This window comes from Homalodisca vitripennis, chromosome 3 (assembly GCF_021130785.1).
Source record: "Homalodisca vitripennis isolate AUS2020 chromosome 3, UT_GWSS_2.1, whole genome shotgun sequence".
NCBI classification, from domain to species: domain Eukaryota; kingdom Metazoa; phylum Arthropoda; class Insecta; order Hemiptera; family Cicadellidae; genus Homalodisca; species Homalodisca vitripennis.
Window position 1 is genome coordinate 58,493,741 of NC_060209.1, and position 24,335 is coordinate 58,518,075.

General features: G+C 35.2%; 1 protein-coding gene and 1 non-coding gene across 6 annotated transcripts in view; both read right to left on the reverse strand.

Annotated features, from left to right (window-relative positions):
* The window catches only part of LOC124356939 (protein numb), a 204,338-nt gene that overhangs the window by 91,092 nt on the left and 88,911 nt on the right, over positions 1 to 24,335 (reverse strand). The gene's annotated exons all lie outside the window — the stretch shown is intronic.
* On the reverse strand, positions 16,685 to 16,758 carry Trnan-guu. The gene has a single exon. It is a non-coding gene; the product is annotated as a tRNA-Asn (tRNA).

The window sequence follows — 24,335 nt, forward strand, 5'->3', positions numbered from 1 at the left end:
AATGGGGTTATGTATTACTTCTAGCACAAGGTCACGACCTCCCACCAAACGTGAAACAATGTTCAATAGCTACATTTAAGAATAAGATGAGGCAGAATTTGCTTAATGTATAGATTTTATTTATTTTATTTCTATTTAATTTTCATGTATATGTTGTATTTGACGATAGTTGTTCTGAAAAGCAGTTGTTCTGTATGTAACTGAGAAACGCTTGATGAAAATAAAGACAACATTATTATTATTATTATTATTATTGTCACCTTGGAGCGATAAAGTAAAAAGGTCCTAAATTCTGAAATGCATTACGAAATTTCGGCACGAAAAGTTTGTGAGACACCACTGCCCACTGGTATAAAACACAAGAAGCCACTGATTGAGTAATGACCACCACCCGACAACTCCAGGCACAGCGGAGACACGGATGACGTCAGTAACGTCAGGGCTTGTATACTAGTAATCGTTATACTACTACTACTATCTAACCTTTAGAGTTATTACGTCATTAATCGTAAGTCATCAGGTTTTGTCTATCCGAGCTATTGTATTCTATATAGAGATGAGGAAGACACGACCTATTTTTTTAGTTTTTCACAACCCTTACTAAAGATCAATAAAAACTATAAATTCCTTAAATTCTTCACAATTGACGTGTAAAACTGTGCTAATTGAAAGAGCAAACTCGAAGACACGTTCTAAGTTTGTAATTGGATGTCACTTTTAAAAATTAATAAGTCTCGATAATTGGTTATCTCCGTAAACTTGACTTCCTTCCCTCCAGAGTTGTTCTTGCGGATTAAAACTTACTTTGACAACTCAATAAGTGTGTTGGAGAAAGTCGAGTGTTCACCTCATACCTTATCACAAAATGATAACGAGTTCTGTACTTCAGTGTGAGATCGTAAAGAATACGTACGTGATTATACTAGTCTAGTTGTAAGTCTACTGAGCTGATAATTTTAGTAGAATTAGGACATGCAACAGCCGACTGAACTAATTAAATTATTTCTCGTGCGCATAGCCTAACCACAATAGATACCGTGCACTGGGTAATTAACCTGGTTAAGTGGTGGGATGAGTGCTTGAGGATAAGATAGTGAATCTCGGCTAGAAACTTGTTCTTGCATTTCTGCTCTCCCCCTCCCCCCCCCCCCCAACCATCACTCACCCTCACTAGTAACTTAAGCCGTTCAAGATGTATGATTGAAACTTGAGTTGGAAACAGTTGTGCGGTGGGGGGGGGGGGGTTGTTAAATTTTCTTGTGGTCTGGCCTGTCACAAGAATACAACTGCTGGAAGTACAGGTCGCTGCGGTTTTGGGTAAACTTGTGTGAAATTGGTTTTGCACCTAATATTTTTTGTACGATATCTGTCTTTAAATTGTATATGACTTAAACCGTAATTATAATACATGGTTCCTACATTATACTACTATTTGTGTTGCCCCCCCCCCCCAGACGTCTATGTTACTACTGTCCAGACATGTACGGAGCTGTATTTATGGGTTTTAACGGTTTCTTAATTTTTACAACAGCTGCAGTTAACTAAATGTACTTGGTAAGTTGTATCTGTATCTAGTTTTTTTTTTTTTTGAAAAAAACAATACTAGTGGTATTAATTTGTTTCGTATTTATTAAATAAAGTAACTGCTTTATATTCCAAACCGTTGAGCTTTTTGGAGCCATTAAAAAAATATGTCTGTATTTAGTACTACTAAAACTACAGTACTAGATATTAGAGCTAGATTTACACCCTATAAATATAATATTATGGACTATACTGTTCGCTATATGCATAACTGGATTTACAAAACATTTAGGAATATTACAAATTAAAAACTACATACATTTCAAAAGTTTTACACGTTGTTGTTAGGGATGGTTGTATTTCTATCAGGTACTTAGCCTTAATAATGTACTTACAATTTTAATTTTCCGTTAAAAATATTAAAATCGTAGGCCGGTTAGTTTCTTAGAAAACGTTCTTTATATTAATAATATTCCGAGGCGGGGTAGGCTTCCAGTCTCCCCTTATAAAACCAGGCTTAATGCAAAGACCATTAAAGAGAAACATTTTCATCAGCGCAGCGACAAGTGACATTTGAAACGAGTGTCAGACCGAGACACAACTTACAGATGTCAGAAGCATTTCTGTATAATCTTTGACAGAGTAATGTCGTTATACCCAGTTACAATTTACATTATAAACAAGTGTCAGACCCAGACACGGATTATAGACGAAAGAAAGTTTTCTGTATTATCTTTGACAGAGTGATGTCGTTATACCGTGGTGACAAGTAGTGATATTATAAACAAGTGTCAGACTCAGACACGGATTATAGACGAAAGAAAGTTTTCTGTATTATCTTTGACAGAGTGATGTCGTTATACCGTGGTGACAAAGTGATATTATAAACAAGTGTCAGACTCAGACACGGATTATAGACGAAAGAAAGTTTTCTGTATTATCTTTGACAGAGTGATGTCGTTATACCGTGGTGACAAGTAGTGATATTATAAACAAGTGTCAGACTCAGACACGGATTATAGACGAAAGAAAGTTTTCTGTATTATCTTTGACAGAGTGATGTCGTTATACCGCGGTGACAAGTGATATTATAAACAAGTGTCAGACCCAGACACGGATTATAGACGAAAGAAAGTTTTCTGTATTATCTTTGACAGAGTGATGTCGTTATACCGCGGTGACAAGTGATATTATAAACAAGTGTCAGACCCAGACACGGATTATAGACGAAAGAAAGTTTTCTGTATTATCTTTGACAGAGTGATGTCGTTATACCGCGGTGACAAGTGATATTATAAACAAGTGTCAGACTCAGACACGGATTATAGACGAAAGAAAGTTTTCTGTATTATCTTTGACAGAGTGATGTCGTTATACCGCGGTGACAAGTGATATTATAAACAAGTGTCAGACCCAGACACGGATTATAGACGAAAGAAAGTTTTCTGTATTATCTTTGACAGAGTGATGTCGTTATACCGTGGTGACAAGTAGTGATATTATAAACAAGTGTCAGACCCAGACACGGGTTACAGATGAAAGAAAGTTTTCTGTAATAATTATCTTTGACAGAGTAATGTCGGTGTACTGCGGTGACAAATCGCATTTGAAACGAGTGTCAGACTGAGACGCAACTTACAGATGAACGAAACATATATTTATAATCTTTGACAGAGTGATGTCGTTATACCGCGGTGACAAGTCGCATTTGAAACGAGTGTCAGACCGAGACGCAACTTACATATGAACGAAACATATATTTATAATCTTTGACAGAGTGATGTCGTTATACCGCGGTGACAAGTCGCATTTGAAACGAGTGTCAGACCGAGACGCAACTTACATATGAACGAAACATGTATGTATAATGTTTGACAGAGTGATGTCGGTTATACCGAACAACGGTTGTGTTTTTGTCGACTAATACAATTAAGACACGCTTTTCGAAATATACAACTTAAGTACGGTATATGCATCGTTAAATTTGTTTAAGGTTGAGTACAGTGTTTTCTTATAATGTTTATCACCCGAAAAAATCAATATTATAAGTGTTTGTGGTGTTATGTTCTTTTTAGTATAAGGTTTTTAGTATTTGCAAAAAATCTTGTTTAGTTCAATAAACGTAAAGAAACATTACTTTCTAAATTTAATCATTAATCACATTTTAGAATCGTAGGACTTGGTAAAAAAGATTCTGGTTACAAATTAGAGTTTGATTTTTCAATGTGTACACTTATTTAATGCACATTTAGAGTACGTCATACCACGAGTCGTAACAGGTTTCGCTGAAGTTGCATACAAAATTTCAAATCTATAGCTCATTTTATTCTCGAGATATCGTACGAACAGACAGACAGACAGACAGAAATGGAAATTTTCCAGCCCCACGAGTCCAGCCTTCACTAAAGCTCAGCCAATTAAATTGTTCAATATAATTTCCTCAGTAGTGTAAGAAGATTCGGGTTCGTTCGTGGCTTATAAGTGACAGGTAGGAAGTGTCGTATTCAATTATGGAGATGAATTAACTCAAGCGGAGGAATTGAGTGTACAAGTAGGACAAATATTACATAATCTGTTCTGCTTGAAGACTATAACAGATCTAGATTTTTTTAGTTGCTCTATCTGAGCAGAAATCTATTCAACTAACTTAGCAGGTAGTGTACAATATTGAAATCCAGTAACTAAATTTTATGTTATTAATAAAACTATTAATGCACTAATAATGTGTGTTTTATTACTATACACAAGTATTTGTGACTAACATCCATTGAGTAAAATATGGTTCTCCACATTGAGTCTGAAATATCTCTCAGTAAGTTGTATAGAGAAGTGTGTTTACTCTGTGTAAACCGGAAAAAGTAATAAAGTAAAAATAAGCCTTGTTTACAATGAGGATTCAACTGTAATTTGTTTGTATTTTGATTGGTGCCTAATACGAACATACATTTAAACTCAGTTAATTACTTTGATAAGGCGTTAGAGTTTATAAACACTTTCTAGGCTGAGATTTCAACTTCAAGAGAGGGATGCAGTAGAACGACATTTAGTTTTACTCTCTTAATACTCCGTTAACACTTTTTAGTGGAAACCTCATAAATCGATCTCCCATTTTAAAGATTTGATTAAATTCGCAACAAAACGCTTTTTGTTTAATTTTGAAAAGTATATAGTTATTTTTATATTAAAACGTTGAAGTAGCCTACAAGTATGAAATTTCTTTACTGAATAACCAAAAACATAATACGGAGAAAACTATAAAGCGTATGTATACGTATGTACGATATATTCAGAATTCACGTACTTCTATGGCTAAAATATGGGCGTAGAAGTGTTCAAAGTTTGACATTTCTCTCATGAGGCTTAAAGACCAAGGTAGATGGATAAATAATAGAAGAAAAAGCCGTGTGTGCACATAGAAGTATCGCATGTGGTAGTGATGAGCTGATCGTTGCTCGTGGGCCGCTCTAATGCCAGTTTTTGTTGTAACGACACCTGAGAGATGTAACGTCATCTCCACAGTTGTGGTGTCGATCTCCACCAGAGTCTATTACCGGCGGTTGTGCCACCTCGGGTCCATTACTGTAATATATATATATGTATGGGGGACAAAGGCAGCTATCCATAAATAAATTAATTAAAAATTACAATTATTAAAAAGTACGTAAGAACAAAGTTCTTGAGTCATAAATTAAAAATAATATTAAGATCTCCCGTCACAAAGCTAAATCCAAATTACTGAGCCAGTTTAGAGACCCATCCTCTAAACCACTTACACCAGCCAGACCACCAGAAAACAGTCGCAAAGGGCAGTCGTTTACAATGTGCTCCATTGTCTGAGAGTTTGCGCCCCAATCACACGTCTGGTCGTCAGTAATACCCCACTTAAATTTCCAGTGATTGCTTCTCCCAACCCCAGTTCGAAAACGATTCAATAAAAACCCATTCCTTTCGAGGAATTTCCAACCACCCGCTGCTGTCGTAGGATCGGATATCATATTACTGTAGTGTCGCTCTGGTAGTGATGAGCCGATCACTGCTCCGTGGGCCGCTCTAATGCCAGTTTTTGTTGTAACGACACCTGAGAGATGTAACGTCATCTCCACAGTTGTGGTGTCGATCTCCACCAGAGTCTATTACCGGCGGTTGTGCCACCTCGGGTCCATTACTGTAGTGTCGCTCTGGGATGGGTTCATTAGTCAAGCTCTCCCGTCTCTACCCGGTGTGCGCATGCGCGTGCGCAACACAATAATTAACTTACGTGTATTACATCTCGAAATTAATATCACACTCCTTCCTGAGTGTATGGCTGTGTGAGTGTTTTTTCTTTGAAATATTGTAACATCAATCATTATACTTATCATTAAATATAGATTGAGAGAGAAATTTATTTGTGTATGCGTGCAGTACTCGCATTACAGATCAGGTGCACTTACTGAACGATCTTGTTTAATGTTCAGTTCGCGGATTAAGGCGTAGAGTCAAAATTTCTTTCAGTGTGTAGTAGTGTTTTAGTATTGGAGAATAATTTTTTAATCCCGTTTCTTTATATGTGCCTGTAAATATAAACATTGGACGTGGTCCGTTTTAGATAATGTTATCGAAACATTATCATGTTATTAATAGATACAAATAACCTGTTAATTTCAAGGTAGAAGTATACCAGACCACACGTCGCGTAAGTTGCACCTAAATTTTCATTTTTGTTGTATTCATTCTTGAGATGTCTTAGGAATAGGCGGAAAAGAAATTATGTTACAACCCTAGCCTTAAGACAACATTTGTCAGCTTACTGAGTGACAGACTTTAGTGACACTCAGACAAATCCGGCCAATGGAACACGAAGAACTCATTCTCGTATAAAAATTGAAGTATCATACAACACTTTAAACGTGCAGACAATATTTCTCGAGACATCGTGCGCTCAGACAGGCGGACAGCAATCCTGGCACGTCGTGAAGACTGTCAAGCGGAAAGAGAGATGACTAGTGTGGGCGACGAGCGGCCAAACATGGCCTGGAGCGCCACGGCACTGACGCCCCCGCTCACACAATAGGTCTGGAGTAGAGAGCAAACAGGCCTTTTGAAGCTATGGAGACATGAACATCCGACAACACCATGTTTTATTACAAACCTCATCGCACTCCCAGGCGTGCTCGCTTAAGGACCTATGGAGCGATCCTCAGAGCTTTGGTCCAAACTTGAAACCATCTGAAGTGTTTGAGTCGTCAGAATCTCACTCAAGTTATTGTGCGATAAAAATACCACGTTTTGGCTTTTACATTATTTTGTTTGAAACAGTACTAGTCACTGACTGGTTATCTCAATACTGTGGGTACGCAAAGCACTGACTGAGCTCACACATTACATCCAACAATTGGACTGTGACAACATAACAAGAAGTGTGTTGTTTGTTTGTATTCCAACGATAGTTTTGAAAACTTGTACCGTTGTTTCCAAACTCATTATTTAGTTGGATTTAACGGACCATGGAACAACTGCTTTCTACTATTCTCGGAGAAATGCTGATCGTGAGAGGTGTAATATTTATTCTTCTGTCAAATGTCTTCTGATAAATGCTGCATCTTCGTTACCATACTCGGTTGTGTATGGACCAGGTTACACGTTCACAAGTGCCGGGGTTTAGTAACGGTCGCATTTCCGCCTTTAGTTATATAGTGCACCTCCCCATCCACACAGTCACCGTTAGTGCTTTTGAATCTACGATATCACTGAATAACACAAGACGGAAAACGACAGTTGCTTGGCTGACCCCAACCCCTCTGCGCTCGTGAGTGTGGGGGTGCGTGCGTGCGAGGTGACTACCTGGCTCTTCGGCCGCTATCCCGTTAAAACTTGATCACTTTTATTGTATTACCTCTTTACAGTGGATTGTATCTTCTTGAGTGTGGCTTGACTTTTTAACAACTCCTCATTTCTGCGGTGTCTCACTGAACTGCTATGCTTTATTATTCTAGATTTAAAGTCAATCAGCCAAATTGGTTGATTTATCTTTTGTACGTGATTTACGGAGTTGTTGATAACTCAGTACTCACGAGAATTAACAGGTCCCTGCCAACCCGCTCTACATGTACATAACTTTACCGGCACTCACAACAAAGGGTCGGGGTACTTATCATAAATCTGTCCACAGTTACGCTCCTTGTGTAGCGGTGAATTCTGAGTTAACTTAATGCGATGCACTTTGCGTTAAGATTAAGTTAAATTAAGATTAACTACGAATCTTGTCATTGTAGTAATGCCACACCTTTCATAACAATTAACTCAAGACTTATCACTGATTGTTTTATTTCATAATTAATTCGTTCAATGTTTACTAAGTTCCACACGAGTGGTCTATTGAACTTCTTGTAGCTCTGGCAGTTGGTTTTCAGCAAGCTAAGGAAGTAATCAAAAATAAGTTTGATTAACATGTAGTTTTGGTGTAACATTTAGTGGATCAAAAGATGTTGGAATATGCTTATATTTGACTTTGACTTATTTCGCTAACTTGGATTTTAGAAATAAAAAGTCCTCAGTTTGAATTAGGGAATAAGCATGTATTTTGTAAGGTGTGTATTTATTATTGACGATAGGTGATATTAGAGATAACAAATACTTGCCAATTGGTTACAATAACTGAAATACTACACTGGTATCTCATTGTAATTCAGGTGTATAACTCCGAAAATAGATAAAGGACACAAATAAAGAAAAGTTAACAAATAAAAATATGGCTATTAACTCACCAAGAATAACTTACCAACAAAGTAGTTGTTCTTTTAAAATATATATCTCATTAAACACTGAAAAAGAAGATATCTTGGTTAAAGGATATTTTTCCTAACACAAGATTAGAGGCAAATATTACCGTCTGATATTTTAAACTCCATCGATACCCTTGCATTGCGATCTCCACTAAAACTTGCTTGGCTGGCGATCGGTTTCTTTCTAATGAGACACTCCTCTGTCGAACTTTCCTCTTGAAGGACGATTATCGAGGCTATTGAGTAAGTACACTGTTGTTGACAACTCCGGCCACCTGATACAGTTAGAGTAATACAGTAAGATTATAGGAGTAATAAGCCGAATATTGGACTCGGTAACAGTGTCAGGGGAGCGCAGCGTCTGTGACATAATACAATCACGGTCGGGTGTTTACCGTCAACATCCTTGTTTATCTTCCGGCCTGGTGTATGCCTACCACTCAGGGCAATTTGGTGCTCCCCCCTCCCCTAGTAACAGCTCACTTCACATACCATACACCTCATGTGGTATCCGATACAAATTAGTCGTCTGTAGGATTGGTAGGCACAGACAATATTCGTTTGTGATAATAAATAAGAGAAGTAGACAATAGACAATACCTTTTTCGTGCGTTTTACACCGAACAACGGTTCTAAGGCTGAGTCCATTCAGTAAGCGTGTCTTGGCTAATGGAAATGAATGCACAACACCAGGAACTCTGTCTATTTCTAAGGGTTCTGTGGTGACAAATGGTAGGTGCTTAACGTGACCATCGTATGTGAATTTTCACTCGGTTGAATGTGTAGAAACCGGTAGGCTATATGGTTTCCGTCGAATTCCAAAAGATGTTCATGTTTATAAAAATAGTAAGAAATGTGTCATTTCAGAAGGAGCTGTATTGTCAAATAATATTATAATCAATCAGCTTAACACGTTAAACCTGATAATAATCTAATATTTGTATCTTTACGTTTTGTATCTGTAGATCTTTAGATAGATTCTATGACTTAGAAAATTAAGTACAGCGGATAAAGAGAATTTGTGCTTCGACTGGAATCAGTTAGATTAAACAGAGAGCAAGATTCGATCTTCATGATCCTGAGAAGAGGCTACTACTAAGAAGACTTACTGAATATGTAAATGCCAGGTCCGGATCCCAATAGCAGATTCATCGACCGCACCGGCACAATCCGCGTGCTCGTCACGTTCTCTGTTAGCTTGTTCCTGTGGCTATGCCCTGGTCTATAACTAGCTATGGTGCTGTTTGATATTCCTCTTCAGTTCAACACATCCTGTTAGACATCGCTGACTGCTGGTCCTGGCTTGTTTCTTGCAATATACTATGCAATCGTGATGTTTTGGGATGACGGGACTCTGGTCTATAACTAGCTATGGTGCTGTTTGATATTCCTCTTCAGTTCAACACATCCTGTTAGACATCGCTGACTGCTGGTCCTGGCTTGTTTCTTGCAATATACTATGCAATCGTGATGTTTTGGGATGACGGGACTCTGGTCTATAACTAGCTATGGTGGTGTTTGATATTCCTCTTCAGTTCAACACATCCTGTTAGACATCGCTGACTGCTGGTCCTGGCTTGTAGAAACAGTATCACAATATACTATGCAAGTGGGATGTTTTGGGATGATAGGTGAAGCCTCTAGTCCGATACAAATCATTATACTGCGATATTTCTTTTCCCAGGAGGAAAAGTAAAATCTTGTATACAAATAGCTCATGAATCACTGATATAAAACAATGTCAAACAATACAAAACATAAGAACAACGAGATATGGAACAACAATAGATGCTGTGTTTACAAGACGTTTAGAAAGATTTTATCCAGAATTGTTATTTCTTATTTCAGTTTTCATAAACACATAATTTCATTTTTAGAATATAATGATAATGGAAATAAAGTACTTATTTCGGAAATACAAGATTGTAGTAAAAAAGATACTGACCAAATTATAGGAACTAATCTAAACGGTAATAAGGAAAATGTATAAATATTTATGACTTTAATGTGTAGAAGTCAGTGATCATTGTATGAAATGTAAAATATATTAAAAAGTATATGTAAAATTATTAGAAGATATCATGTGTTGTTATGTTAAAAATCTTAGTGTCTCATATTATTTTAAAAATACAAAAAAAAATAACCGGTAATAATTAGGAAACGAACTTTTGCGACATATATTTATTTACATCTCGCAAGAGTATTTCCATTTTATTTACCAAAATCCGCAATATAAATATGCGAATAATGTATTCTTAAATCTTCTTATTTGTTTTCAAGAGTAGAGAAAATATCGCAATATCTTAACATCAGATTGTTTATCTTGTCAGTCTTTTAGCTGAAAGGGAGTATTCAAGCAACTTATGATTCGGTCCCTTAAACTACCTTAATAAAAAAGTATTCCAATCAGCATTGAAATTTCCGATATCTAATCTGTTATGGGACTTCTATTACAGACTTACGTAAAAATATATTTAAGGCTCATGTATACTATGTAGGTATTATATAAATTCGCATTAATTCCTTATTTTGTTTCAGGTCAGTGCTACTGTCGTTGCACCTCCCTACAGTAACATGTAAGTTAACTGGTGAACTAAATATGTGAAGCGTGATGCTGTAAAGAAAATATTTCTGAACTTATATAAATATTATTTTCTTAATTTCGTGTTATAGTGCAAAAAAAGTTATCTTAATCAATCTATCTTTGATCAATATTTAAAATTTTAGGCACTAAATTTAGTGTCATGAAATGGTAATGATAATGTTGTGATTTATAAAACTGACATTTTGATTCGATAAAAGTATATTTATGGTATAGGGATGGGTGAAAAGTAAAATGTATGATTTTCGCCTTGTGATGAACTTATCCGTACCCGTACATCACTGTTGTGATGTTTATATATATATATATATATATATATATATATATATATATATATATATATAATATATAGTACAGTGTGCGATGTATATTTGCTGGGAAGAGTTGCGTAGGACCATAGTTAATAACTACTGTCAATTTTATATTTGTGGTTTTAATATCGTTTTATTTATTATTTGTTAGTAACATTTCACTGTTTATGTAGGCTATAACATAAGAAGATTTTATAACTTAATAATATGATGAATGAATAAAATATTTTTAACATGACAGTATGGATGGGTTATAATGTATCCATGTATGAAATACTGAAAGCACCGTTAAGTTGCGATGTCACATTCGTATGTTCTTTACTCGTTGAAAATGTATGTTGAAATGTGTCGCGTAATTTCAGTTTTAGTTGCTGCAATGAATTACACTCTACTGCATTACTCCTGTAGCCATCTTTGTAGGAGCTTTAAGTTTTAGTAAGGTGATAATGAGTAACTAAGTGTTACTAATAGTACAAACACTGGTCTGTGCCAGATCATTACATAAGGTGTTCAACAAGGTGGCTGTGCAGTGCGCTACATAACGTGCCCTAGCACATTACGATATTGGAAACCGATTTATGCCCTCCCCCTTGTCTCACTAAGACCAGCACAATACAACAGCCTCTGTACGTACAATACAACAATACAGGGGACTGTCCACCTTCTTGGGTCACAATACTCCATTAGTGTATCGTCGATTATCTCGTCTTGCCTGCTCTCCCTCAAGTCCTTTTTATGGTTTCTTGGATATTTTATGACATTTAGTGATAAATATTAGTTTTGGGATCGGGACATTTTTCGGTTGCCGACATTTTGGGCCACTGTAAAAATAACTACCAAATTGTCGAATGTCCATTTTGTTTGACACTGCACCTCCCCCACTCCCGGGTTAGTACCCTACTTCTTTGGCAGTATTCGACAAAACAGGATATATGATCACTGTTAGAGATTGACCAAAATTGAAAACGATCCTCTATATTAGGGAATTGCTAAAATCAAAGGAGTTCAATTTTAGAGGATGGCCAAAATCAAAGTGGTTCAGTTTTAGAGGTTGACCAAAATCAAAGTGGTCCAGTTTTAGAGGATGACCAAACTCAAAGTGGTTCAGTTTTAGAGAATGGCCAAAATTAAAGTGGTCCAGTTTTAGAGGATGGCCAAAATCAAAGTGGTTCAGTTTTAGAGGATGACGAAAATCAAAGAGTTCCAGTTTTGGAGAATGGCCAAAATTAAAGTGGTCCAGTTTTAGAGGATGACCAAAATCAAAGTGGTTCAGTTTTAGAGGATGGCCAAAATAAAAGTGGTTCAGTTTTAGAGGATGAAAAATCAAAGTGGTCCAGTTTTAGAGAATGGCCAAAATTAAAGTGGTCCAGTTTTAGAGGATGATTTCCATTTTGTCAGTATATCAATGTAATACAAACACTATTTTTATGTTCAGCTCTGTGTAATACAAATATGGGTGATATACGGGTCTAATGTTGTATTAGACCTACTGTATTTACAAATATGGTACGTTATCAGCGCATGTATACAATTGCATAGAATAACTTATGTGTTTAAAACAATCCAGACCGTCTACTAGATTAATAAATGTTTGATGTTCTGTTAGTTAAAATAACAGTGTGTTCAAAATTGTGTTAATGTCCAGAATATTTCGAGTGAGTTAATAATAAAATAAGAAACTTTTTAGTGCTCCTCACCCCCCCCCCCCCCCACCCCCCCCCCCCCCCACCCCCCCCCCCCCCCACCCCCCCCCCCCCCCACCCCCCCCCCCCCCCACCCCCCCCCCCCCCCACACAGTGTTATGATTTTTTTCACCCTATATTTTTACGGTTAAATTTCGCCTATGTTTCTGGTTTTTTTGTAAGATGAATCATAATTGCGATTAAAATACATACATACAAACATATATTGTTTCTACATATAATAAAGCGTTAACTACCCAATATTTTTGCATCTAAAACTTTCAAAGAACTCACAAATATGGCTATACTCATTTCCCCCTAAATATTACAGCATTTTGCGAGAAAAATGTATAATTGTTATTTTTATTGTTTTTACCAATATATTACAGCTCACACACACCAATAGTCTAGGAAAACAAACAAAACTTATATAAATGCAAATATATATATATATATATATATATATATATATATATATATATATATATATATATATTTAAGCGTGTTTTAAATTGGGTCTAGTAGACCCCTGTGTACCTGTTGAAGGTCAAAAATAAATGTGTGACTTTTGAAGGTCAAAATTCGCTTTAGTTATTGGCACCCACAACATAGATTAACCCGATAGTCAACATTAAGTACGTCATTACGCTGTTACTACACACGGTGAGTTCAAATTGAATCTCACGTTGACAAAAGATGGAGAGTGTTCGGGGATGAACTACACACTCGTATTTTGATGGACATTTAAATGACTGTGGAACACGTTTTTATGGAAGTTTTATTAACATTGGAAGTTATAAACCGTGTGTAGCTCAGAGCCGGCGGCAACATGCACCCCACTCCCACACCACGACAATCACCCCCCCCATCGCTACGCCGCAGTCATGGCACGATTTAGAGTTGTCAAACTGTTTCCCCGACCCGCCAACATGTACAGAATAATGAAACCTTTTCGATGTTGAGACACACCCATACTACTTTTTAAACAGTCGGTACCCAAATAGAGGTAATTAATGGGTTACTAAGGTTTTTTCTGATCTCAGATGTAACGTTTATGTTTATCTTCACAAAATCGTTCCTAAATAATAATCGCCAATCAAAAATGGACGATAATAATGGTCCCGGGGATTTATAGTAAAATTACTTAACAAATATTTATTAAAAATTAACACAACTATTATCCATAAGTAGTGAAAGTTATCAAGTATTTCGTGTTTGTTCGTGAAATGTTTTTAGGCAGGCACAGAAAACTCCAGATGGCATTTTCGGACAATAAAGTTACAAAGAGGACAATAAGAGGAGAATTCCAAAACTGCTTCATAAAGGTTCTATAAATTAATCTGGCCTTATTAAATAAAAGTAAACAGCATACACCCACATTAATCGTAACCCTCCTCATTTGTACTAATATACATTTAATTTGAATAAATAAAAAAATATTTGTACTAATATATAAACGTTGAATTTTATAAATTATATATATATATATAAATATATTATGTAAAAATTATAAAAAATTACCATAGGGTCATTCCACTTGAAATCAAGTCAATAAAAAAAGAATTTGGGCCTGGACCTCTCAAATTTTCAGGATTTGTTGTATGAAAGTTTTACCTAAAAGCACTAATTAAAATTCAAAAGTTTACATTTTTTTACCAATTAGTTTTTTAGTGAGAGGATTTTTAAAACACCACAAAAAGGCAGTTTTCAGACATGTCTAAGTATATTCTAAACAACGTAGCTAAACAAACTATTAAAGCTAAAGGGTTCAAATTTGTGGCATTCCTTTCAATTTGAAATTCTTTTTCATTTGACGTATTTCGATTATGTTGTACATTTTGAATTTTTTAAATCCTCCCAAAGAAGGGTTTTTGAAAACTCCAAAATGCGTCCCCTTACTTGGTTTTGAAATAATATATGCTATTGACACTATAACTGATAAGAATAGATATACATATAAGCAAAATTTCAAATGGGACGTAAATGGTAAAACAGCCATTAAAAAAATATTTGTTACTGAAGTTCACACCTGTTTGGTGTAAGCAGCCATTACTATGTACATTAAGTAAGAGTTTACTTCTAATTGGGTTAATGCTGCTTAATTTGCATATGGATAAACGTTTTTGTTCTTAATTCTTAACAAGTTTTACATTACTTTTTAGATAAAAGCTTTATTAATAATTTTTATTTTGACAATATAGCTAGTTAATGTATGAATTTAAAATAAATATGCCTTCTATCTTATTGAGTCGGTTTCGAAATTGCTCTTTTATATAATAAAAAACCTTTCAAAAATAAAATTATTACTCAAAATTATTTTACCATATACAGTGTAAAAATCAGGTACTTGTAAGATGTTGTGGACACCGTGTTCGACCGAAATTGCCGATATATCAAATAGTACATACTAACTCATCCGATCTATACTTACATTTTCCATTCCTTTAGAACGTAGAGACAATACACTTCAATAATAGAGTTGTATAAGAGCATGATATTTACCCGAATTGTGTTAAGCCCGCGTTGTTGGAACGCGACAAATACCGTTATATCAGTATAGATCTTAAGTTAAATATTAGTAAAACAAATTTCAAGCCTGCAGTACATCTAAAATATTCAATCCGTTGCGTCAATCGGCAGCCAGTGAGCGGCAGCGTCTGTCCACCTTTACATCCCACACATCTATCATATGCTCATTGATCAATATTGTGGGCCGCAATATGACGCACTTTTCCCCACATCTATGTATGAAATTCCTCAATTGTGTATGTGTAAAGGGCCAAAGATTGAGGTCGTAGACTAATGTATGCGAACTTTCTCCACGTGAAACAGACGCACGCTGCGCGGCATGGCGCGAACTACAAGATACAGACAGGGAACCGGTTCTGTGGCGGCATTCCTAGGACTGAATTAGCTAACCGGGTGGCAGTCTCACCCTTCCAATTAAATACGAAACCGGACACGGACATTCGTAAAATATTCGCATAAAATTAAATTTAAAGTTTACGCAAACCATATTAAAATGTTCTAAAACACGTGTATTTTGTAGTTATGAACCATTTTTATTACACAACTTTATATTCAAATTAAAGCAAAAATGTATAAATGTTATATATTTAATTTATCATATTTTCATATTTAATTCTCATATGAAATGGCTTTAATTCTCATATTTAATAATTATATGAAATAAGCAAGCAATGATTGGCAAGCATTGTTGGCCAATCAGGCTTTTAGCATTGTACATGAAAAAACGAATTTAACACGTCCACAATATTGTAAAATTATTCAAAACATAATTAATAATAATTAACACAAATATTATTCAAGGGCAATAAAAATTATTTTGTACAACCTGTTACTTTGAACAATGAAATAAATAGAGAATAAATAAATAAATAGATACATAACATACCATATCATAACAAAGCAAATCTCTGAAATAAATCATTATTCTCTCAAAACCCGCTCTGGATGAAAACACAAGTCTAAGAGAATACCTTTAAATTGTATATGTGTGTAGACTATACAGTATATATATAATAAAAATAAACCAAATTTAGGGAAGTAAGTAAAAAAATATACATTTATTTTCTTGTAAATTAAATATTACAATTTCAACATCATAAAAATTATTTACTCTTTGAATTTGATTTATAATCAATCAAATTAATTTAAAATCTTAATTACAACTTTTATTTTGTTGCTAAAATATTATTAATTTACAAGTTTACCCACATTAACAACTCATTCATATTTTTGGTCCTTTTAAAATACTGTAAATTAGATGCAAAAAGATATCGCCCCCGGGTGGGCTCGAACCACCAACCTTTCGGTTAACAGCCGAACGCGCTAGCCGATTGCGCCACGGAGGCTACGAGGAAGGATGCTTTACTAGCGCATCCTCTATTATTCGGGACTTCCTAGCGTTGTTTCATTTCAACTCACGAATAGTTGTATGTTATAAAATAATTATTACCATCTAACCTTATTATATAAATGAAATAAAAAAACTTCGAATAGAAGTTACGACATAATTTTTCAAAGTTGGATCAACCAACCCTGTTACTACGATAATGCCTTTACAGGAAAAAAATACTACATAATTCACAATTTAAAAGAACTGCTACTAAGTAATCACTCGAAAGCAGTTTATTTATTAGAGATATTTTAACATTATTTCGATCACATATAAATAAATCCTATGCCGCCCACACAACTACATCATCGCACTCAATTTGAATCTAATTCTTATGAAGACGAAATGTTCTAATAGCATCAAACAAGACGGTTATCTTCAATTAAAATTTAATTCCTATAGACCTACATGTATTGCTAGACTCACTCGAAATAAACTGGCTTACAGTTACTGACTAAGAAACAGTTCCAAACTGTGACAATTTACTCATTTGTTTACCAGACTAAGGTACCTATGTTATTCTTGTAAATTTGCCTTATCATTATGTATTTCCAAAAATATTGACTCCACACTTTACCAAAAACTAGTGCACAACATAGTCGTGGGTAAAAGTTTGTATTTAACTGTAGTGTACGCTGTATGCATTCAATTTGCTGTATGCATTCAATTTAATCGTTACATACCCATGGTAATTACCATAAGGCGAGTGTTACCATCAAATTTTAACCATCAAGCAAATTATCAGTCCATTCAAAACCATAAAACGAATTAAAAACTCTAATATTGAAACACGTTTTAATATAACTATGTAACGTAATGCAATTCAAGACATGATGAGGTGAAGCTAAATATTCAAATTATAAAATAAAACCAATTCATTCAGTACTAGTAATAAATAGTTCATAGTCAGAAGTCGTACCATGGAGTAACAATATTATATGATATAACATGTCGTAATATGTTGTTACTCTATGCTTACACCGTGTCTATAGCCTACACCATAAAGGAGGCCAGCTGGTTAGGAAACACTCATGGCACTAAGTACCCTATGCTTTCGTGTATCAACTATCATTTGCTAACTGAACAGAGTATAGAACTACCGTTTCAGTTCATTTATCCACAGTAATAATGAATACTTTGCCAATTGTGACAAAGTTTGTATCTCCAAATGATAAAAGTTGCATTTCGGCGATTAAAAACTATAAGTTCTGGCATCAGTCATCTTTTGTGTTTCGAAGGTTTCGATGAAATCAAAATCAGACATTTATTTGGATTTGGCTTATACAATTGGTTATCACTTGATAGGATTGAAATAGTAAAATGTTGTTCAATCTCGTTATTCTTTTAAAAATATGCTTTTCAGACCAATAATTACACGTAATAGTACGCTATTTATAACATTTCAAATTGTTTTCCAAAAATATTTATACATTAAAACTTACACGGGTTCAGAAAATGCGGATGATTTTTTGCAGCAAATACACTAAATGTTAGCCCAGATCAAACTTCTATAAATTTCAAAGATTTGAAGTTTGTGCTAGCTATCTTCTGTAATGGGTGGAAATTTGGCTAGGCATGGAACTTTTTACTTGTGAAAATTGAAGGCCTGCTACTAATTAATCAAAGACTTTCAGGATAGCGACATGGATCAAAAACTATATAGACTACAGGAGGTACAACGTATACTAAAACTACATTGCACTATCTAGGTAGAATGACGTCATCGAGTCTAAGGGTAGAGGATAACGAGACATGTTTGAAGAGAACATCACCCCAGATCCTAAAGGACAAATTACGTCTCCAAAGCACGGGCGAATCTAGAATAGGTTTGATGGTCCCAATTTCCCGACATTATAGTTATAGAATTTCCCGTTTCTTGTTGGAACCACTGATTTATAAATTTCCCTTCCTAACATTTCTTTCCAAATAATATTCTAATAGCATATTTAACTTACAGAAGTGTGTACACATTTCTTTTACCTGAAAATCTTCGATCAATTAGTAAGAAAAACACATCTTCAGATGATGCAATATACTTAGGAGAATTAATAGCAAATCACACTAAACCCATTCTAACTCCTCCCACTACAATAAAGTTACTCTAGATATTACACATTAATTTTATTGACACAAGACATCTATCTGTACGACAGGGAGTACTGTCTAAAAACCTTTAGAGAGTAAAGAAGCAAGTCTTATATGGTAACCCAACTCAGGTTTTGCCAGAAAAGACATGTATGCAGAACGTCTAGGAAGACATTGTACCAGGTAAAACCCTGGGAGCTACCGTGCGACATACCGTACGTACAACAAATTGTCAACACGTACGGACGTACATTTTCATAAAGAAAATCTTGGATTTGAGTCCAAAAAATTATATTGCTGCTGTAACATTAAATTTTTGTTTTATACCATCATAATACCTTTTCCTACATAGGCTTTTAACTCTAAGGGAGGAAGTACAATTTAACACGTGGTTAGTACAAATAGAAACTAATTCAAGTTAACTTTATTTGTAGGCCTATATTATTTCCATTTTGAAACAGCAAAAACCGTTACATTGATGACGTATACACACAAAAGTGAGGCGGGCTCTGTATAATACTTATCTGATCGGACTTATCACAGTCGCGCGACAGACAGTGGCCGGGTCACCACAACCTAATCTTGATGGCAGAGGTCACACTAACAGTTGACCCATTCAGACGGCGATATTTCTTATCAGTATTGTTTGTATTATCAACAAACACCGCATCGTGCCACACTACCGAACTCAATACAGGGAGCTCCAGAACTCTTACACCGAATATGTAATTTACTTATAGTAAAAAGTGAATAGAACATCTATTTCCACAAAAATGCATAGTTTACCACCTCTTTGTAGACATACGAGAGCTTATATAAAGTTACGCAGTTATTTGTCTACTCACGATATAAGGCTTGTTGTGGATATGTGCCAGTGTTATGTGACGAGAAACCACAATACTAGCGTTGAATTTGTTTAGATTTGCATACGCAATACGATTTAACTGTAATTTACTTCTGATTTCTTCGTAATATACCTAATATTCCAAAGAGGATCAAATATCAGGTTACTGAGAATGTATTGTTAAGAAAACGTAGTTGTTTTCAACAACTTACTTAGTCGTAGTTGAAACAGTGACATTGTACTTACATTAATATTACCGGTGTGGTAAGCACAAAACAAACAATCTTTCTTTGTTTAAAGTTTTTTGTTGACAATGGGAGTTCACAGGGATGATAACTAGGGCCTGTCCTATTGTTCATTGGTGTAACAACAGAGTTGCAGAGTTTTTGTAACATATAATAGTGGAACCTGTACATAACGATCCTCCATTGTTTTTTTTTTCCAAATCACTAACTAACTGTCAACAACGAAACATCAACTGAGTTGATTCAGTTAAGTGTTACGGTGATAATTTCTTTGTTTGGTTGTCTGCCATTGTTGTGCAAGCAAACAGAGTTTAATATATGACTCATCAAAAATATTTGCAACCTACAAAATCGTCATGGCTACATTATTTCTTAATCTCCACTTGAAGAGAAAAATTAATTACTATAGCCTAACTTAGGGATTTAATGGCGAGCCCGAACCCATAACAGATCGATCATTTATCGACCAGTTCTGATTTAAAAAGTGATTCTTTTGAAAATATTTTTATGATTTAATTGTATTATCTACATTGCAAGGAGTTATAACTCAAATAAAAGATATAAATTTGAGTGATTTTAAATTAAAATGTGTTAATCTACGTCTCGGTATTTATTTTAACTTTTTTTTGTTTTTATCTGCAACACAACTATGCGAGTACAATACAACTATAACAACGCTAGTTTCCCTATATTCAAGAATCACACACTTCCAATATGTCAGCTAAACAATAAAATAGTCATTTAAATTTACGCTGGGACTTCAACCAGGATTCATAAGTTGTGAATTATTGTTAAATCGTGAGAAACGTACAGTTACCGTAGTAAAAACTATCCTTTTAGAGTACGCCTATTAGTTAAACCCACGGATAGTAAACTATCAAGAATTCTATGTATTATTACAAGAGTTATGCGCAGCTGTAAGTCATATTAAATATGGGTACGTAAATGTTAATACACCTCATTAACAGTGTCGGTAAGTAGGCGGGGAGCCACGATAATCATTATCATATCAGCCCATGGACAAGGTTGTTTTATATATTGTAGCCCATTGCGCGGTGTACAATTTCAACAGCAGAAAAATATATTCTTCCATATTAATCATGTTGAAAACACTGGTACGACTGTTCCGTGTCAAATTTTAAAAAGTAATTGCCTGAATGTTTTTATTTTGCTTAACATAACGGTTTATCTATAGGTATTCCTATTTAGAACGAAACTAAACATAATTATTTTAAAGTTGTGCCACAGTATACGTACAGGGGCAAGTCAATTTTGTAATTCCTGAGGACACTGACTCCCTTCTGTGAACATCCAAATCCACAGGAAAAGGTAATCCCGACGTAGATCTACGCGTACCTCTCTTGCCTCATATGTGATTAAGTGTAGCTCGTTACATGTACATATATTGGATGATAGAATCACATAACAAATTATATTGATTATTGACACATTTTACGTTTTAAAACGTATGGAGTGACACTACAGACGAATATACTAGTTAGACTAAACCTAAACTCTTTAACTTTAGAAAGAGAGAAATCTTTTCTTTCACCACTGTAGTGCCAGAGAATTCTCCTTCGTTCTTGCTTTAATCACTAGAGGTCACATAACTGAAAATCCATCTGCAGCTATGACGTCTTCTAACAATAAACATTTTTTTTTGCTATAAGCCTCTTGCTTGTGTAATAAATGATATGCCTTTTTGCATTCTATTACTATTGTTAATGTTGATGTTTAATTCTTTTTAAATAATATGCCTTTTTGCATTCTGTTACTACTGTGAATGTTGTTTAATTATTTTGTAGTTATATTACTATTATTATGCCTTATGCCATACACTTCCAATTTCTTTGCATCTATCATTCGCGTTGTTCACAGTACTGTATTTGTTACGTAGTGTATTTGCTACCCATTGTTACCTTACCCTAACTCCAGTTATTGTTATCATTAGAAAATTACATAGTATCTTAAAGGATAATACAACAAATAATATACTAACAGGACAGGGAAGTGAACATATCTTTAAGATAGCTTACTGTGAATTAATAATTCAAATTTGTCCTGCTAAAGACTTAAATCAACAGTAGATCGTTCAGCAACTATTTCTATGTTGATATGAACTATTAAATTATGGGTGTTAGCATGTAAAATACATTTTTGTAGTGTTATTGGTTATGGATTGTAATTCTAGACAGAACTACAAGTTACAAGGTAAAAGGTTATTTGTATACTACAGGATCTGTCATCAGCCCATTATGTCCTACACTGCAGCCATATTGTTTAACAAATTTTACAGTTGATTCATTAATTATGTATTACCTTTTTTCTTAGTGAATTATATTCTCATAATTTTCATTTTCAAAAAACATTAGCCTACACACAAAGAGTACAAACAGTTCTAAGAAGATTTATGCAATTTATCAGTAACCATGTTCGTAAGTACCTCTCATCCAAACGGTTTTAACTTTTTAAATGTTTAGTAGCAAAGCGATCTATCAGAACAGGACTATATATTGCTAACTCGACCATGGCTCCAATACGTAAACACTGAACAATGCTCGGCAGGCCAATTATCAACTGCCTGAGATAGATAGCTTGTGTGCGTTTATTTAAAGAATATTTATCTGTTTGAACAATTTGAAATGGACTAAAGTTCAATACTCTTTTATCTATGGTACAAAAAAATACAAGATTTTGATTATATTTGGCGACTTTGGGCAATGTTGATATTTGATCAACAAAAGAGATCCGTGAATAGTCCTATCAGAATAAGTAAGGCAAGTGGGCAGTCTCATTATAAAATAATATTTTTAGAAGAGTGTACAGATAAATTTAGAACCAGTAGGGGAATGTTTCCAACTGCACGCATAGGTGGTTTATTGCGTTTGCATTGCGACAGATGTACAGTGCCCTGGCACACCGAGGGAGAAGAGCAGCTGTTCCGTTCACTCTCCCTCCCCCCCTCCACGAGGGGTCACAGAGACTACCTGGTCTCCGGCACCGCGGTATTCTCACGGCTTGCATCACAGGTGTCCTTCGTTCTGTCGTTACCATGGTTACCATTGTTGTCCCCCGCAGCTGGCGAAACTTCGCCGACATTCCTCGAGTATTGTCAAGAAATAAGTGAAACAAACCGACGGCGGGGGAGGGGGGATAGAAGTGAGATAAAAGCCTTGAGTAAAGGACAGGAAGAAGCCTTTCGCCTGTAAAAGGCTTCGCCGGAAGTATTTCTTTACACGCTCTTTTGAGAAGTAGGTCTGTTGAATTATAAGAGAGGTCCCATTGAGAAATAGAGGGTGACCAATGCAATGCTCATTCTTGGTGCAGCATGGAAAATAACAGTGATCAAGATTTTGTCTTGGTTTTAACAGCTATGTTGATGAATCTTTGATTTAACTTCCAAGGTTTTAAATTCACAAGAACATATCACAGCTGTAGTAGTACTGATCTTGCCAATGGCCTTTAGGCACTACTTCTTAATTTCCTATTGTAAACACACACAATGATCCTAAATAAGTCAAACAAAATCACCTGAATTCAATCGATCTACATTGGAGATGTACCAAAGTGAAACACTTTTTACATTAAAAAAACACCATTTTTAAGATCAAACAAAGACAGCGGTGTATAGGTCGTAAATATGCAGTTGAAACTGCAAGGAGAGGCTCAGTCAGCAGTATAAATATGACATCGATGCTAAAATTATCGGAGTAATACTGAGCAAATTAAATTAATGACATTCGTAAAAGTTGATACAAATATTCCTAAAGCTGCACAAATGATTGTCAAAGTCTGAGACTCTTCACGTAACACGAATATGCTCTTTATTCTAATAATTTCTAAGTTGAACTTGTTGATGTTAATCCACATTTCAGTATTTGTCCTCTTTTTAGTAAAGTCCAAACACACTGATCCTAATAACAAATGTACACATCACAATTCTAAAGTTTAAAAAAGAATAAAAACCATATCATAATTTTTCCGGCTGTACTGGTATGATACCTAGCCTTTTGTTGTTATGTACAGTAAAAATGTACCTCTCAACGTTGTTAGATGACAGACTATAAGAAAAAGTCAATAGGAAGGTTCAAAGATATCGTCCTAAGTGTTCACTACTTTTTAGGGCATATATTGTTTTAGCTAAGAAGCACCCCTGAAACTCCTTTTATCACCCTAGAAAATATAGTCTGCAGGTACTGGGGAACAAAAGGACGAAGACAAAAGTGAAGGTCGCGCCGAAGTCATCGTACGGGCTGGGACCGGTCCCCACGGGTCGATCCTGGGCCCCAAGGCCATCGGGTCCCACGGAGTGAGTGGCTTTGCGTTCCTTACTCTAGGCGGTTTCATAGTTTATTCTCA